The following is a 19781-nucleotide window of genomic DNA, read 5'->3' on the forward strand; positions in this document are numbered from 1 at the left end:
TGGTCATAGCTGGTCAGTCAGCCCTTTTGTCCATTGGTCCAGAGAGCCACTGATATGGAAATCTATGTTATTAACAAGTTGGGGTCTCTTGTGCTCAAGTCTGTTTAGAGGAAGGGTGGGGTTGCTACTCACAACACACATTGATCTGATTGTCTGGGGTATTGGAGTGAGGCCTGAATCTATCGGCAGGGGTAAGGAAACTACAAACCCAGAGTCAGTAGAGGCCCTATTCAGGACTGTGAATGGTGGCCTGCAAAGTAGAGGTGGACCGATTATGATTTTTTTAACGCCGATACCGATACCGATTATTGGAGGACCCAAAAAAAAGCCGATACCGATTAATCTGCCAATTTTTAAAATGTATTTATTTGTAATATTGACAATTACAACAATAGTGAATGAACACTTTTAATTTAAAATAAATAAATAAATAAATAATGAAACATGTTCAATTTGGTTTAAATAATGCAAAAACAAAGTGTTGGAGAAGAAAGTAAAAGTGCAGTATGTGCCATGTAAAAAAGCTAACGTTTAAGTTCCTTGCTCAGAACATGAGAACATATGAAAGCTGGTGGTTCCTTTTAACATGAGTCTTCAATTTTCCCAGGAAAAAAGTTTTAGGTTGCAGTTATTATAGGAGTTATAGCACTATTTCTCTCTATACCATTTGTATTTCATATACTTTTGACTATTGGATGTTCTTATAGGCACTTTAGTATTGCCAGTGTAACAGTATAGCTTCCGTCCCTCTCCTCGCCCCCAACCTGGGCTCGAACCAGGAACACATCGACAACAGCCACCCTCGAAGCATCGTTAACCATCGCTCCACAAAAACTACTTCAAGGTCTCAGAGCAAGTTACGTCACCAATTGAAACGCTATTAGCACGCACCCCTCTAACTAGCTAGCCATTTCACATTGGTTACACCAGCCTAATCTTGGGAGTTGATAGGCTTGAAGTCATTAACGGCTCAATGTTTGAAGCACAGCAAAGAGCTGCTGGCAAATGCACAAAAGTGCTGTTTGAATGAATGTTTCCCTAGTTTAATATTGCCTGCTAACCTGGATTTCTTTTAACTAAATATGCAGGTTTAAAAACATATACTGTGTATTGATTTTAAGAAAGGCATTGATGTTTATGGTTAGGTACATTCATGCAACAATTGTGATTTTTTTTCAAATGCGCTTTTGTTATGTCATCCCCCGTTTGGCGAAATTGGTCTTCACACAGTTCGCAACGAACCAGGTGGCCAAAACTGCTGCATATAGCCTGACTCTCTTGCACAGAACGCAAGAGAAGTGACAGAATTTCCCTAGTTAAAAGAAATTCATGTTAGCAGGCAATATTAACTAAATATGCAGGTTTAAAAATACATACTTGTGTATTGATTTAAAAAAGGCGTTGATGTTTATGGTTAGGTACACATTGGTGCAACGACAGTGCTTTTTTCACGAATGCACTTGTAAAATAACCGTTTGGCAAAGTAGGCTATGATTTAATGATAAAGTAACATGCACCGCATCGATTATATGCAACTCAGGACAAGCTAGATAAACTAGTAATATCATCAACCATGTGTGGTTAACTAGTGATTATGTTAAGATTGATTGTTTTTTAAGATAAGATAAGATACGTTTAATGCTAGCTAGCACCTCACCTTGGCTCCTTGTTGCACTCCCATAACAGGTAGTCAGCCTGTCACGCAGTCTCCTCGTGGACTGCAATATAATCGGCCATGATCGGTGTCCAAAAAGGCCGATTACAGATTGTTATGAAAACTTGAAATCCCCTTAATTAATCGGCCATTCCGATTAATCGGTCGACCTCTACAGCAAAGACATCAACTCTACAGTTAAATTCAATACTTGCAGCCGGCATAGTCTTCTGTGGGCACCAATGGGCAGCAGCTAGTGCTCATCTAGCAGCTAGACTCCCACACTTGGGTGAAGTCAGGCTGGCCACATTGAGAGAGCCCTTTCCTGTGTTGGCTCATATTCTGCACATATTGGAACGATTGCACACCTAAGTCATGCAAAAAAGGTGTTTGTGTTTGTGAGTGAGTGAGTGAGTGAGTGAGTGAATGAGTGAGTGAGTGAGTGAGTGAGTGAGTGAGTGAGTGAGTGAGTGAGTGAGTGAGTGATTGAGTGAGTGAGTGAGTGATTGAGTGAGTGAGTGAGTGAGTGAGTGAGTGAGTGTGTGTGTTGGTAATCAAGTCCATTTTGGCAGTTGAAGGATGAATCAACCACTTGGCTTCCACACAGACAGCTCACAGAAAATGCCAGACTGTCCAGGCTGTGTACTGAAATACCATCCTGTGTGTGTGTGTGTGTGTGTGTGTGTGTGCGTGTGTGTGTGTGGGAGAGTGTGTCTGTCTCTCTCTCTCTCTCTCTCTCTCTCTCTCTCTTTGTGTGTGCCCTTTAGGTAATTGTATATTAGCTTCACACACAACATCATGTCAACCCAGAATACTTCCTCCACACAACATCATGTAAACCGACAGCATTTCCTCCTTACAACATCATGTAAACCCACAACACTTCCTCCACACAACATCATGTAAACCCATAATACTTCCCCCATACAACATCATGGAAACCCAAAACACTTCTTAAATACAACATCATGTAAACCCACAACACTTCCTCCACACAACATCACGTAAACCCATAATACTTCCCCCATACAACATCATGGAAACCCAAAACACTTCTTAAATACAACATCATGTAAACCCACAACACTTCCTCCACACAACATCATGTAAACCCATAATACTTCCCCCATACAACATCATGGAAACCCACAACACTTCTTAAATACAAAATAATGTAAACCCACAACACTTCCTCCACAAAACATAATGTAAACCCACAACACTTCCTCCTTACAACATCATGTATACCCACAACACTTCCTCCATACAACACCATGGAAACCCACAACACTTCTTAAATACAACATCATGGAAACCCCCAACACTTCCTCCTTACAAAATCATGGAAACCCACAACACTTCCTCCGTACAACATCATATAAACCCACAACACTTCCGCCACACAACATCATGTAAACTGACAGCACTTCCTCCTTACAACATCATGTAAACCCACAACACTTCCTCCACACAACATCATGTAAACCCACAACACTTCCTCCACACAACATCATGTAAACCCATAATACTTCACCCATAAAACATCATGGAAACCCAAAACACTTCTTAAATACAACATCATGTAAACCCACAACACTTCCTCCACACAACATCATGTAAACCCATAATACTTCCCCCATACAACATCATGGAAACCCAAAACACTTCTTAAATACAACATAATGTAAACCCACAACACTTCCTCCACAAAACATAATGTAAACCCACAACATTTCCTCCTTACAACATCATGTATACCCACAACACTTTCTCCATACAACACCATGGAAACCCACAACACTTCTTAAATACAACATCATGGAAACCCACAACACTTCCTCCTTACAAAATCATGGAAACCCACAACACTTCCTCCGTACAACATCATATAAACCCACAACACTTCCGCCACACAACATCATGTAAACCCATAGTGGGGATTTTAACAAGGCTAATCTGAAAACAAGACTCCCTAAATTTTATCAGCATATCGATTGCGCAACCAGGGGTGGAAAGACCTTGGATCATTGTTACTCTAACTTCCGCGACGCATATAAGGCCCTGCCCCGCCCCCCTTTCGGAAAAGCTGACCACGACTCCATTTTGTTGATCCCTGCCTACAGACAGAAACTAAAACAAGAGGCTCCCACGCTGAGGTCTGTCCAACGCTGGTCCGACCAAGCTGACTCCACACTCCAAGACTGCTTCCATCACGTGGACTGGGATATGTTTCGTATTGCGTCAGATAACAATATTGACGAATACGCTGATTCGGTGTGCGAGTTCATTAGAACGTGCGTTGAAGATGTCGTTCCCATAGCAACGATTAAAAAATTCCCTAACCAGAAACCGTGGATTGATGGCAGCATTCGCGTGAAACTGTAAGCGCGAACCACTGCTTTTAATCAGGGCAAGGTGTCTGGTAACATGACCGAATACAAACAGTGCAGCTATTCCCTCCGCAAGGCTATCAAACAAGCTAAGCGTCAGTACAGAGACAAAGTAGAATCTCAATCCAACGGCTCAGACACAAGAGGCATGTGGCAGGGTCTACAGTCAATCACGGACTACAGGAAGAAATCCAGCCCAGTCACGGACCAGGATGTCTTGCTCCCAGGCAGACTAAATAACTTTTTTGCCCGCTTTGAGGACAATACAGTGCCACTGACACGGCCTGCAACGAAAACATGCGGTCTCTCCTTCACTGCAGCCGAGGTGAGTAAGACATTTAAACGTGTTAACCCTCGCAAGGCTGCAGGCCCAGACGGCATCCACAGCCGCGCCCTCAGAGCATGCGCAGACCAGCTGGCCGGTGTGTTTATGGACATATTCAATCAATCCCTATACCAGTCTGCTGTTCCCACATGCTTCAAGAGGGCAACCATTGTTCCTGTTCCCAAGAAAGCTAAGGTAACTGAGCTAAACGACTACCGCCCCGTAGCACTCACTTCCGTCATCATGAAGTGCTTTGAGAGACTAGTCAAGGACCATATCACCTCCACCCTACCTGACACCCTAGACCCTTTCCAATTTGCTTACCGCCCAAATAGGTCCACAGACGATGCAATCTCAACCACACTGCACACTGCCCTAACCCATCTGGACAAGAGGAATACCTATGTGAGAATGCTGTTCATTGACTACAGCTCGGCATTCAACACCATAGTACCCTCCAAGCTCGTCATCAAGCTCGAGACCCTGGGTCTCGACCCCGCCCTGTGCAACTGGGTACTGGACTTCCTGACGGGCCGCCCCCAGGTGGTGAGGGTAGGCAACAACATCTCCTCCCCGCTGATCCTCAACACTGGGGCCCCACAAGGGTGCGTTCTGAGCCCTCTCCTGTACTCCCTGTTCACCCACGACTGCGTGGCCACGCACGCCTCCAACTCAATCATCAAGTTTGCGGACGACACAACAGTGGTAGGCTTGATTACCAACAACGACGAGACGGCCTACAGGGAGGAGGTGAGGGCCCTCGGAGTGTGGCGTCAGGAAAATAACCTCACACTCAACGTCAACAAAACTAAGGAGATGATTGTGGACTTCAGGAAACAGCAGAGGGAACACCCCCCTATCCACATCGATGGAACAGTAGTGGAGAGGGTAGCAAGTTTTAAGTTCCTCGGCATACACATCACAGACAAACTGAATTGGTCCACTCACACAGACAGCATTGTGAAGAAGGCGCAGCAGCGCCTCTTCAACCTCAGGAGGCTGAAGAAATTTGGCTTGTCACCAAAAGCACTCACAAACTTCTACAGATGCACAATCGAGAGCATCCTGACGGGCTGTATAACCGCCTGGTACGGCAACTGCTCCGCCCTCAAACGTAAGGCTCTCCAGAGGGTAGTGAGGTCTGCACAACGCATCACCGGGGGCAAACTACCTGCCCTCCAGGACACCTACACCACCCGATGTTACAGGAAGGCCATAAAGATCATCAAGGACATCAACCACCCGAGCCACTGCCTTTGATGGGAAATGATGTAAATATATCACTAGCCACTTTAAACAATGCTACCTTATATAATGTTACTTACCCTACATTATTCATCTCATATGCATACGTATATACTGTACTCTATATCATCGACTGTATCCTTATGTAATACATGTATCACTAGCCACTTTAACTATGCCACTTTGTTTACATACTCATCTCATATGTATATACTGTACTCGATACCATCTACTGTATATTGCCTATGCTGCTCTGTACCATCACTCATTCATATATCCTTATGTACATATTCTTTATCCCCTTACACTGTGTATAAGACAGTAGTTTTGGAATTGTTAGTTAGATTACTTGTTGGTTATTACTGCATTGTCGGAACTAGAAGCACAAGCATTTCGCTACACTCGCATTAACATCTGCTAACCATGTGTATGTGACAAATAAAATTTGATTTGATTTGATTTTAATACTACTTCCATACAACATCATGGAAACCCAAAACACTTCTTAAATACAACATAATGTAAACCCACAACACTTCCTCCTTCCAACATCATGTAAACCCACAACACTTCCTCCACACAACATCATGTAAACCCATAATACTTCCTCCATACAACACCATGGAAACCCACAACACTTCTTAAATACAACATCATGGAAACCCACAACACTTCCTCCGTACAACATCATATAAACCCACAACACTTCCGCCACACAACATCATGTAAACCCATAATACTACTTCCATACAACATCATGGAAACCCACAACACTTCTTAAATACAACATAATGTAAACCCACAACACTTCCTCCACACAACATAATGGAAACCCCAAACACTTCTTCCATACACCATAATGTAAACCCACAACACTTCCTCCACACAACATAATGTAGACCCATAATACTTCCTCCACACGGCATCATGTAAACCCACAACAATTCTTCCACACAACATACTATAAACCCACAACACTTCCTTCACACAACATCATGTAAACCCATAATACTTCCTCCATACAACATCATGGAAACCCACAACACTTCTTCCATACACCATAATGTAAACCCACAACACTTCCTCTACACAACATAATGTAAACCCATAATACTGCCTCCACACAACATCATGTAAACCCACAACAATTCTTCCACACAACATCATGTAAACCCATAATACTTCCTCCACACAACATAATATAAACCCACAACACTTCCTCCACACAACATAATGTAAACCCATATCACTTCCTCCATACAGCATCATGTTAACTCACAACACTTCCTCCTTACAACATCATGTAAACACACAACATTTCCTCCACACAACATCATGTAAACCCACAACACTTCCTCCACACAACATCATGTAAACCCATAATACTTCCCCAATACAACATCATGGAAACCCAAAACACTTCTTAAATACAACACCATGTAAACCCACAACACTTCCTCCACACAACATCATGTAAACCCATAATACTTCCCCCATACAACATCATGGAAACCCAAAACACTTCTTAAATACAACATAATGTAAACCCACAACACTTCCTCCACAAAACATCATGTAAACCCACAACACTTCCTCCACACAACATCATGTAAACCCATAATACTTCCCCCATACAACATCATGGAAACCCAAAACACTTCTTAAATACAACATAATGTAAACCCACAACACTTCCTCCACAAAACATCATCTAAACCCACAACACTTCCTCCTTACAACATCATGTATACCCACAACACTTCCTCCACACAACATCATGTAAACCCATAATACTTCCTCCATACAACTCCATGGAAACCCACAACACTTCTTAAATACAACTTAATGGAAACCCACAACACTTCCTCCACACAACATCATGTAAACCCATAATACTTCCTCCATACAACTCCATGGAAACCCACAACACTTCTTAAATACAACTTCATGGAAACCCACAACACTTCCGCCACACAACATAATGTAAACCCATAATACTACTTCCTTACAACATCATGGAAACCCACGACACTTCTTAAATACAACATAATGTAAACCCACAACACTTCCTCCACACAACATAATGGAAACCCCAAACACTTCTTCCATACACCATAATGTAAACCCACAACACTTCCTCCACACAACATAATGGAAACCCCAAACACTTCTTCCACACACCATAATGTAAACCCATAATACTTCCTCCACACAACATCATGTAAACCCACAACAATTCTTCCACACAACATACTATAAACCCACAACACTTCCTTTACACAACATCATGTAAACCCCTAATACTTCCTCCATACAACATCATGGAAACCCACAACATTTCTTCCATACACCATAATGTAAACCCACAACACTTCCTCTACACAACATAATGTAAACCCATAATACTGCCTCCACACAACATCATGTAAACCCACAACAATTCTTCCACACAACATCATGTAAACCCATAATACTTCCTCCACACAACATAATATAAACCCACAACACTTCCTCCACATATCATGTAAACCCATAATACTTCCTCCATACAGCCTCATGTAAACCCATAATACTTCCACAACTCTGCTTTTGTTAGTCATATTGGAACTGAGGAAAAATATATAGAGCAGAAAAATAACAGAGACCTGTTGGGCAGAGAGGGGCGGGGCGGAGAGGGGCGTGGCGGAGAGTGGCAACAAGGGGCGGAGCGGGGCAGGTAGAGGCAGGGTGGGGCGGAGAGGGGTGGGGCAGGGTGGGCTTGAATGTTGAGCACTAAGCTAATTAGTCATAGTGGGCAAAGTGTATTAGAGGTTAACACAGAAAGGGGAATGTTTACAGAGAGATACCTCATGGGAGATAGACTTGGAGGGGCTCCAAGCGATATCGCCGTATACCGTTGGTACTAACCACAAGACAGCCACTGCACACATCATGCACAGCCCGTCAACACCATGTCACAGTGGTAGGCAATGTCACTAGCCTGTCTGTCCATCTGTGGTCATGGTGGTCACCCAAGCTTTATCTCTGCAAACAACCCTCAACAAATTAGCTCCTAAGCAGAACCCAAAGCACTGCATACTCATAATCCTTGTCATACAGGGATACAACTGCCTGCGCAATATTTCCTCGAAACTATGAAAAAAAGGGATCATACAGCTGCAACCATTCCCCGCCGCCACGACTTCAGAGGCAGGCTGTCCTCCAGAGTATAGTCTCCGGTGCAGGAGAAAGAGAGATGTCTGACAGACCAAATGAAACGCAGAGGCAGAGAGGGCTGGCGTAATCGGGTTACATGATTGATGAGAGGGGGAAATGGGATCATGTTGTATTAAGAAAATGTGTGTTTGAACCCAAAACCGGCGCGTATCAGCAGACTAATGCATCAGCTATGGACACCTGAGAGCTAGATGCTGTTAGCTCGGTCCCAATGGTGAGCAGGACCATCGATCCTACGCAACCTCTCTCTCTCTCTCTCTCTCTCTCTCTCTCTCTCTCTCTCTCTCTCTCTCTCTCTCTCTCTCTCTCTCTCTCTCTCTCTCTCTCTCTCTCTCTCTCTTTCCCTCCCTCCCTCTCTCTCTCTCTCTCTCTCTCTCTCTCTCTCTCTCTCTCTCTCTCTCTCTCTCTCTCTCTCTCTCTCTCTCTCTCTCTCTCTCTCTCTCTCTCTCTCTCTCTCTCTCTCTCTCTCTCTCTCTCTCTCTCTCTCCCTCTCTCTTTCACCACTGCTGTAAACTCAACATAGCACAATAGCGTCTGTGTATCTGTGTCTGTTTTTGCCGAAGTGTCCAATGTAAACTTTTGGCACAAGCAGGATGCCAACATTTAATCCCTGTGCCTTGTTAGGGGTACAGTAGCACTGCACTGCCTCAATGAATTTAGGAGGGCGTACTGCAGGTGTTTGTCTCGCTACAGGCCAGCCAGTGTGCTAGAGTGATGACTTAGTGGCTAAATTGATTCTGCAATAAATAATATTCTACAAATATAAAATACATTGATGTACAGTGCATTCGGAGAGTACTCAGACCCTTTGACTTTTTCCACATTTTAAATTACGTTACAGCCTTATTCCAAAATTGATTAAATAAAAAATATATATTTACATAAGTATTCACACTCTTTGCTAAGAGACTTTTTCTCCCCAATTTCAATCTTTTGTAATCGCTGTCACTCCCCAATGGGCTTGGGAGGCGAAAGGCGAGTCATGCGTCCTCCGAAACATGACCTGCCAAACCACACTTCTTAACACCCACCTGCTTAACCTGGGGAGCCAGCCGGACCAATGTGTTGGAGGAAACACTGTTCAACTGACAACCGAGGTCAGCTTGCAGGCACTCGGCCCCCCACAAGGAGTCGCTAGAGCGTGATGAGCCAAGTAAAGCCACCCCGACCAAACATGTCCAACGCTGGGCCAATTGTGCGCCACCCTATGGGACTTCAGATCACGACCGGTTGCGATACAGACCGGGATCAAAACCGGGTCTGTAGTGGCACCTCTAGCACTGCGATGCAGTGCCGTAGACCGCTGAGCCACCCGGGAGGCGCAGGCTTCCATCATTCTTAAATGGAAGAAGTTTGGAACCACCAAGACTCTTCCCAGAGCTGGCCGCCCAGCCAAACTGAGCAATCGGGGGAGAGGGGCCTTGATGAGGGAGGTGACCAAGAGCCCGATGGTCACTCTGACAGAGCTCCAGTGTGACTCTGTGGGGATCGGAGAATCTTCCAGAAGGATAACCATCTCTGCAGCCCTCCACAATCACACCTTTATGTGCCTAAAAGGCACGTGACAGCCCGCTTGGAGTTTGCCAAAAGGCCCCTAAAGACTTTCAGACCATGAGAAACAAAATTCTCTGGTATGATGAAACTAGGATTGAACTCTTTGACCTGAAAGCCAAGCGTCACGTCTGGAAGAAACATGGCACCCTCCCTACGGTGAAGCATGGTGATGGCAGCATCATGCTGTGGAGTTGTTTTTCAGCGGCAGGGACTGGGATTCTAGTCAGGATCGAGGGAAAGATGAACGGAGTAAAGTACAGAGAGATTCTTGATGAAAACATGCTCCAAAGCGCTCAGGATCTCAGACTGGGGCGAATATTCACCTTCTAACAGGACAATGACCTTAAGCACACGGCCAAGACAATGCAGGACTGGCTTCGGGACAAGTCTCTGAATGTCCTTGAGTGGCACAGGCAGAGCCTGGAATCTACCATATCTGGAGAGACCTGAAAATATTTGTGTGGCGACGCTCCCCATCCAACATGGCAAAGCTTGAGAGGATCTACAGAGAAGAATTGGAATAACTCCCCAAATACAGGTGTGCCAAGCTTGTAGCGTCATACCCACATAGACTCAATGCTGTAATTTCTGACAAAGTTTCTGAAAACTTATGACATTTTTTATTTTCATTTAAATGTATTTTATACATTTGTAAAAAAAAATCGAAAACATGTTCTTTGTCAATATGGGGAATTGTGTGTAGATTGATGTGGAAAAAAACGATTTAATCAATTTTACAATAAGGCGTCTGAATACTTTCCGAATGCACTGTAACTACCAAAAAGCATTCAATATAGCTCAGAATTTGAATTATTTATTTATGCAGTTATTATTATAATATATTACATTTAAATAGTATAATATATTACATTTATAATGGGTTTTGTATGTTGTAACCATGTTTCAACTAAGAAAATGTTCTCCTTGTGTACAAGCATGCACGTGTATGTGTCCTAGAGCAAAGGTTACTGTGATGTCTGCATTTCTGGATGATCCATCTGTTTTGGGTTTTGCTCAACTGAACCATCATTTTGAAATGTTTGGTTCTAAAACAAATCAGTGGACAATCCCTCAACAAACAGTCACTGCGGTGGAAACCATCGTCATAAAGAGGAATGAATGAAGAAATGGAGTCAAAGTCACACAACAGCGGAGAATGGAATCAAAATCAGCCAAAACAAGCACTAAAGAAACTAAACCTGCAATATATATAATGAGAGTGTCATACCGTATTCTTGATTTTATTTAATCTTATCTTGCACCAAACATTTGCTCATGTCACAACTTTTCAGAGAGGAAAATAGTTCAGAAATGTTATGCAACTATAACAGGTAATATTTCAATTATTTCAAACAAATCAAAAAGCTAAAACCAACTTTTTATTTAATTTTTTATTTCACCTTTATTTAACCAGGTAGGCTAGTTGAGAACAAGTTCTCATTTACAACTGCGACCTGGCCAAGATAAAGCAAAGCAGTTCGACACATACAACAACACAGAGTTACATATGGAGTAAACAAATAAACAAACATATAATCAATAATACAGTAGAAAAGTCTATATACAGCATGTGCAAATGAGGTAGAATAAATAGGCCATAGTGGCGAAATAATTACCATATAGCAAATAAACACTGGAATGGTAGGGTGTGCTAAAGATGAATATGCAAGTAGAGATACTGTGGTGCAAAGGAGCAAGATAAATAAATAAATCCAGTATGGGGATGAGGTAGTTGGATGGGCTATTTACAGATGGGCTATGTACAGGTGCAGTGATCTGTGAGCTGCTCAGTCAGCTGGTGCTTAAAGCTAGTGAGCGAGGTAAGAGTCTCCAGCTTCAGTGATTTTTGCAGTTCGTTCCAGTCATTGGCAGCAGAGAACTGAAGGAGAGGCGGCCAAAGGAAGAATTGGCATTGGGGGTGACCAGTGAGATATACCTGCTGGAGTGAGTGCTACGGGTGGGTGCTGCTATGGTGATGATTGAGCTGAGATAAGGCGGGGCTTTACCTAGCAGAGACTTGTAGATGACCTGGAGCCAGTGGGTTTGGTGACGAGTATGAAGCGAGGGCCAACCAACGAGAGCATGCAGGTCGTAATGGTGGGTAATATATGGGGCTTTGGTGACAAAACGGATGGCACTGTGATAGACTGCATCCAATTGTTGAGTAGAGTTTTGGAGGCTATTTTGTAAATGACATCGCCGAAGTCGAGGATCTGTAGGATGGTCAGTTTTACGAGGGTTTGTTTGGCAGCATTAGTGAAGGATGCTTTGTTGTGAAATAGGAAGCCAATTCTTGATTTCATTTTGGATTGGAGATGCATAATGTGAGTCTGGAAGGAGAGTTTACAGTCTAACCAGACACCTAGGTATTTGTAGTTGTCCACATATTCTAAGTCAGAACCGTCCAGAGTAGTGATGTTGGAAGGGCGGGCAGGTGCTGGCAGCGATTGGTTGAAGAGCATGCATTTAGTTTTTCTTGCATTTAAGAGCATTTGGAGCCCACCCAAGGAGAGATGTATGGCATTGATGCTCATCTGGAGGTTAGTTAACACAGTGTCCAAAGAAGGGCCAGAGGTATACAGAATGGTGTCGTCTGCGTAGAGGTGGATCAAAGAATCACCAGCAGCAAGAGCGGCATCATTGATGCATACAGAGAAGAGAGTCGGCCCGAGAATTGAACCCTGCGGCAAACCCATAGAGACTGCCGGAGGTCCGGACAACAGGCCCTTCGATTTGACACACTTTGAACGATTTGAACTCTATCAGAGAAGTAGTTGGTGAACCAGGCGAGGCAATCATAGCTAATTGAGCCTGCAGGAGAGGCTCAGCTTTTCCAGAGAAAGTTTGACAAACAGGCTTTATGTAGGAGAGATGGCCATTGTTTGTGTGACTCTGTCCTGCTGGCCACAGAGCGACAGAGATGTTTTAAATTCTTTCGGGATCAGTGTCCCTTCCATGGGACGGTTGAGCTAACGTAGGCTATTCCCAGGAAATAGACATATCTGATATATTCTTGTTTATCTAACCGCACTGTCCAATTTACAATAGCTATTACAGTGAAGTAATACCATGCTATTGTTTGAGGAGAGTGCCCAAAATTTTGAACAGAAATGCAATAGTTAATTGTATCAGTCTAAAACTGTGCACATACACTATACATCACACATGGGCTGGAATAATACAGTATGGCCTTTCTCTTTCATTTCAAAGACGATGGTACAAAACATACAAAATAACGGATGTTTTTTTCTTTGTTTTACCTTTTACCAGATATATTGTGTTATTTTCCCCTACATTCCTTTCACGTTTCCACAAACTTTAAAGTGTTTCCTTTCAAATGGTGTTTCCTTTCAAATAACACCATAGTACCCTCCAAACTCGTCATCAAGCTCGAGACCCTGGGTCTCGACCCCGCCCTGTGCAACTGGGTACCTGACTTCCTGACGGGCCGCCTCCAGGTGGTGAGGGTAGGTAACAACATCTCCACCCCACTGATCCTCAACACTGGGGCCCCACAAGGGTGCGTCTGAGCCCTCTCCTGTATTCCCTGTTCACCCACGACTGCGTGGCCATGCACGCCTCCAACTCAATCATCAAGTTTGCGGACGACACTTCAGTGGTAGGCTTGATTACCATCAACGACGAGACGGCCTACAGGGAGGAGGTGAGGGCCCTCGGAGTGTGGTGTCAGGAAAATAACCTCACACTCAACGTCAACAAAACAAAGGAGATGATTGTGGACTTCAGGAAACAGCAGAGGGAGCACCACCCTATCCACATCGATAGGACAGTAGTGGAGAGGGTAGTAAGTTTGAAGTTCCTCGGCGTACACATCACGGACAAACTGAATTGGTCCACCCACACAGACAGCGTTGGGAAGAAGACGCAGCAGGAGGCTGAAGAAGGAGGCTGAATAAATTTGGCTTATCACCAAATGCACTCACAAACTTCTACAGATGCACAATCTAGAGCATCCTGTCGGGCTGTATCACCGCCTGGTACGGCAACTGCTCCGCCCACAACCGTAAGGCTCTCCAGAGGGTAGTGAGGTCTGCACAACGCATCACCGGGGGTAATCCACCTGCCCTCCAGGACACCTACACCACCCGATGTCACAGGAAGGCAATAAAGATCATCAAGGACAACAACCACCCGAGCCACTGCCAGCAGGGACCGAGAGACTGAAAAACAGCTTCTATCTCAAGGCCATCAGACTGTTAAACAGCCACCATTAACATTGAGTGGCTTCTGCCAACATACTGACTCAACTCGAGCCACTTAAATAATGGGAATTGATGTAAAAAATGTATAACTAGCCACTTTAAACAATGACACTTGATATAATGTTTACATACCCTACATTACTCATCTCATATGTATATACTGTACTCGATACCATCTACTGCATCTTGCCTATGCCGTTCTGTACCATCACACATTCATATATCTTTATGTCCATATTCTTTATCCCTTTACACTTGTGTGTATAAGGTAGTAGTTGTGGAATTGTTAGGTTAGATTACTTGTTGGTTATTACTGCATTGTCGGAACTAGAAAGACAAGCATTTTGGTAAATATTGCAACTGTCACGTTCTGACCTTAGTTCTGTTATTATATCTTTGTTTTAGTATGGTCAGAGTGTGAGTTGGGTGGGCAGTCTGTTTGTTTTTCTATGCTGGTTTTTGAGTTCGGCCTAGTATGGTTCTCAATCAGAGGCAGCTGTCAATTGTTGTCCCTGATTGAGAATCATACTTAGGTAGCCTGGGTTTCACTGTTGGGTTGTGGGTGTTTGTTTCCGTGTGAGTGTTTGGGCCACACGGTACTGTTTTGTTTGGTTCACATCGTTTATTGTTTTGTTCCAGTGTTCAGTTTGTTTATTAAAAAGACATGAACACTTACCACGCTGCGTTTTGGTCCTCCGATCCTTCTCGCTTCCCCTCCTCAGAAGAGGAGGACGAGATCCCTTACAGCAACATATAAACTGTGCATGCTATAACCTGTTTGTGATAGTAGAATCGTGATCTGAAAGTTAAGGTAATGGGTCAGACAACAGAGCCATAGCACACATGACTATACTGACACCTAACCAAATAGCCTATTTCTTATTTCCTGGATTTTGTTCTCTTATAGTCTTGTGTTTTATCATTACTGTTATATACTGTATGATAGAGTTCAGAGTTAAAAGTGTGCTGCCTCATACGGTTTATAAGTCTCTCACTGAACTCTCTGAAATTTGAGTGAAATATCCCATTGATTTTCTCAAAGCCTTTTTGCTCCGGTCCAAAAGGAAGTGATTGTATGGTTGTTCCCCTCCATTAAAAGCCTAGATTACTGCACATTAGCTATGGGCCTAGATTAAAAATAAACAGCATTGAAACTTCCTTCAATACCACAATGATCGCGGAAATGTTTTGTTACACACTGGGAACAGGAGGAGCATTTGTTTGCACTGAGCGATTCCTTTCAAGGTCTTGAATGTTCTGAACTGATCAAATAAACAGCTACATATGAGAACAAGTTTCAAAGCAAATGTTACAATTTCAATAACTACAGAGATGTAAATGCACTATTCCACTGTTTATGATATATCTACAAAAACTCAAATGTTTTACATTAAAAAAGTGAACTCTTTAAAAATGTTTGATTTACTTTCAAGGTCTTTGCAATATTGTCCATACATTTGAACCTAATCAAACTGACGTCAGTATGAACAGTTTAAAACTCATGCAATTTGAGACTGCTAATTATGTGGTCAAACAGCAGTAGGCATTTCATGACTGCACTGCAGATGATTCTCAAATGGGATATTTGGCTTGTGTTTTTAGTCAATGTAAATATACCATTATACATGTATGTGTATTGTTACTGCAAATTAGTGTGAAATGCAATAAAAAATGTGATGTATAATTCCAAAATAGAATGTTATTTATACTTTACAAAGGGTTCTAATTGATCTTAATAGAAAAAGAATACATGCATGCTCTATTATCTATGTACTGTATGTAGTTTGACTGACGAAAGATTAATTGTATCTTATTTGATCAAATAACAATATTTGATCAAATCTCTTTCCTCTTGTCTTGGACGTGTGTTGGGGTTTACTGTAACCCCCAGAGATATTCCATAGACTGTTAGAGTGTATCAGATAATGTGAAGATTAACAGCGGACCACCCCACACGCAAACAGGATGTAATGGCTGTCTGCATTTTTTCCTCTGTCATCAGTCATTTGGGTCAAAGGTTGCACGATTAATCAAAACTGTTTCTGCGGTGTGAGATACACAAATGAGCCTCTTAGGATTACCCAGGGCTGAAGATGGCCCCGTCTGTTTATATCTTCCAGGCTGCAGGGTTACATTAAACTCCCCATTTCCAGTCTGGTGTGAACTAATCAGCCATTCCATTTGAGTGACTTTACTCTGTCCTCTATTTCCTATTCTGCTGTCATGATGAGCTTTGTATAGGATTCGTATGAGGTCCTGCCGGCTACATTAGCTGGTGTTTGGACATCTGTGGGGCTTGGCTCAATGAGGAGGCCTGTCAACGTGGCTTTTGTAAATCGAGAGATAGTCCAAACACTCGGACACGCTGTAATAAAAACAAGCCCCTGTTCCCTGCATTAGCTCTGCGTTAGTGGAGAGGGATGGGTCTGTGTGATGCATCATGCATTTCTGTTACAGCTAAAGGGGAATTTCACCCTGGGGGAATCTGGGCTTGTTTTCATGATGTCTGAGGCATTTCCAGGACAGTGAGATGTTATACTGATCACACTATGTTATACTGATTGCACTGTACGTTTTTGTGGGTGTAGATATGATTGTCCTTGTTTGACAGAGCCATTGCCCATATTTCAGCAATGTTCCTATCAGCGGATTCATAGCTAAATATACAAGCAGACACATTTTTTCTAGTCTCTGAAAGACTACAACTTGTTTTGGGCGGTGCTTTATGCTCTGGCCTCCGTCCCTCCCCCAAAAGCGGGATCTTTTGAAAAGGAGGCGGACACTAACAACAATCCTTAAGGCAAAACTGAAAGAACTGACCAGAAGAAATAGCTTCTGGACTACTCTCATCAACACGAATTAGACGATAGAGCATCTATTAGCTACATGGTGACATTCAACTATACATGTTTCCACCGGAATATAGAGAAGAGGATTAGAAACAAAGAGTTTGCTAACTTTAGAAGTTCAGCTCCAGCTCATGCCAGTAGAGGGAGGACAGATGACAAAAACAGTGCCCAGCTAAGTAAGTCATTTTTCCTGCAAGCCACCTAGCTAGCTAGCTAACTTCAGTTTATCTACTGAAACCCATATTGTGTATTGCTGGCGAACATACTACTTTGTTACAATTGGGGGGAAATCAAATAATTTTTATGTTTGCTAAGAGAGCTAGCTACTGCGCATTTGGAAAGTTTTCAGACCCCTTGACATGTTCCACATTTTATTACATCGCAGGTTTATTCTAAAATTGATTAAATTGTTTTTTTCCTCATCAATCTACACACAATACCCCATAAAGACAAAAGAAAAATAGGTCTTTAGATTTTTTTGCAAATGTATTAAATATAAATAACTGACTCATCACATTTACATAAGTGGTCATAACCTTTACACAGTACTTGTTGAAGCATCTTTGGAAGCAATTACAGTCTCGAGTCTTCTTGGGTATGAAGCTACAAGCTTGGCACACCTGTATTTGGGGATTTTCTCCCATTATTCTCTGCTGATCCTCTTAAGCTCTGTCACATTGGATGGGGAGCGTTGCTGCACAGCTATTTTCAGATCTCTCCAAAGATGTTCAGTCCGGTTCAAGTCCAGGCTCTGGCTGGGCCACTCAAGGACATGCAGAGACTTGTCCCGAAGCCACTCCTGTCTTGTGTTGGCTGTGTGCTTAGGGTCGTTGTCCTGTTGGAAGGTGAACCTTCGCAGCCAAAATCTCATGGCTTGTTTTTTGCTCTGACATGCACTGTCAACTGTTGGACCTTATATAGACAGGATGTGTGTCTTTCCAAATCATGTCTGTTACGAATCCCTTTTTGGCCCGACAGTCTAGGGGGGATGGTAGTGAGACGCGTAACATAACTCATGTAAATTATAATTGTGACAAAGTACGTGTGAACGAAATAACCAGGACAACTGAAATAATACCGTCAAACTCAGGGTCTATTGTAAAACACACGGTAATGGGGGGGAGCAGGAAAAGGGGCTGAGCTGGACCCAAGGAAAGAAACAATAAGTATTCAAAACACCCCTAAGCTAGACTAGCCTATTTCAACAACAGCTAACTAACTAACCAAAAATACAGTGGGTGGTCCGCCCAGTTCTAACTAGTGTGTTTTAACAAAGTTTACCTACGGGTAGTGTATGCCCATGGGCGACTTGTCTTGGTTTCCCCTTTTCCCACCAGCAAACACCATAAGCAAAAACAATACTCACAGGAGATGAAAGTGATTTGGAGGTGCTCAAACAAAAGAAGAGGTTAATTAATAGCACAAAGAGGGAGATCTACATACATGGCATTTACAAAGAGATTGTGCTACTGAAATCTATCAAGAGCAGAGATCTACCAACATGGCATTACAAAGATTGAGCTCTCCTGAAATCTACCAAGAACAGCTATCTACCAACATGGCATTACAAAGATTGAGCTCTCCTGAAATCTACCAAGAACAGCTATCTACCAACATGGCATTACAAAGATTGAGCTCTTGAACAAACAAATGATGGGGTTTTTAAACCATGGGGAAGGAACTGTGATAGGGTAGGAAACAGGAGGAGGTGTGTCTTCTGATTGATGGGTTGATTGTTGACTGATTGGGGAGTGATGATTTTCACCTGTGAGGGGAGAATGAGAGAAAAGAAACACACACACACAGGATAACTGTATCCGTAACACTCCCACCCTTAAAAGAGCAACCCCAGGGGTTGCGACTACAGTATTTAAATGAACACTCACAACAAAGCAACAACCTTGCAAAACATACAGAAATCATCTTCACACACGAGACAAAGCATCTGCCAACACATTATCTGAACCCTTTTTGTGGCGGATCTCCAAATTATAATTTTGTACAATCAACGCCCAACGCATAAGGCGCTGGTTCTGGTTGTACATTCGGTGGAGAAAAACTAAGGGGTTATGGTCAGTATACACAATCACTGGTAGGGCACTGGAACCAATGTATACTTCAAAGTATTGCAGAGCCAACAACAAAGCAAGAGCTTCTTGTTCTATTGTCGCATAGTTTGTTTGACATTTATTAAATTTACGAGAAAAATAACAAACAGGATGATCTACTCCACTCTTGTCCTGCTGCAGTAGAACAGCACCAGCACCTCTGGCACTAGCATCTACCTCAAGCTTGAACGGTTGTTCAAAATCCGGAGCAGCAAGT

Source organism: Oncorhynchus clarkii, chromosome 23 (genome assembly GCF_045791955.1).
Source record: "Oncorhynchus clarkii lewisi isolate Uvic-CL-2024 chromosome 23, UVic_Ocla_1.0, whole genome shotgun sequence".
NCBI lineage: Eukaryota > Metazoa > Chordata > Actinopteri > Salmoniformes > Salmonidae > Oncorhynchus > Oncorhynchus clarkii.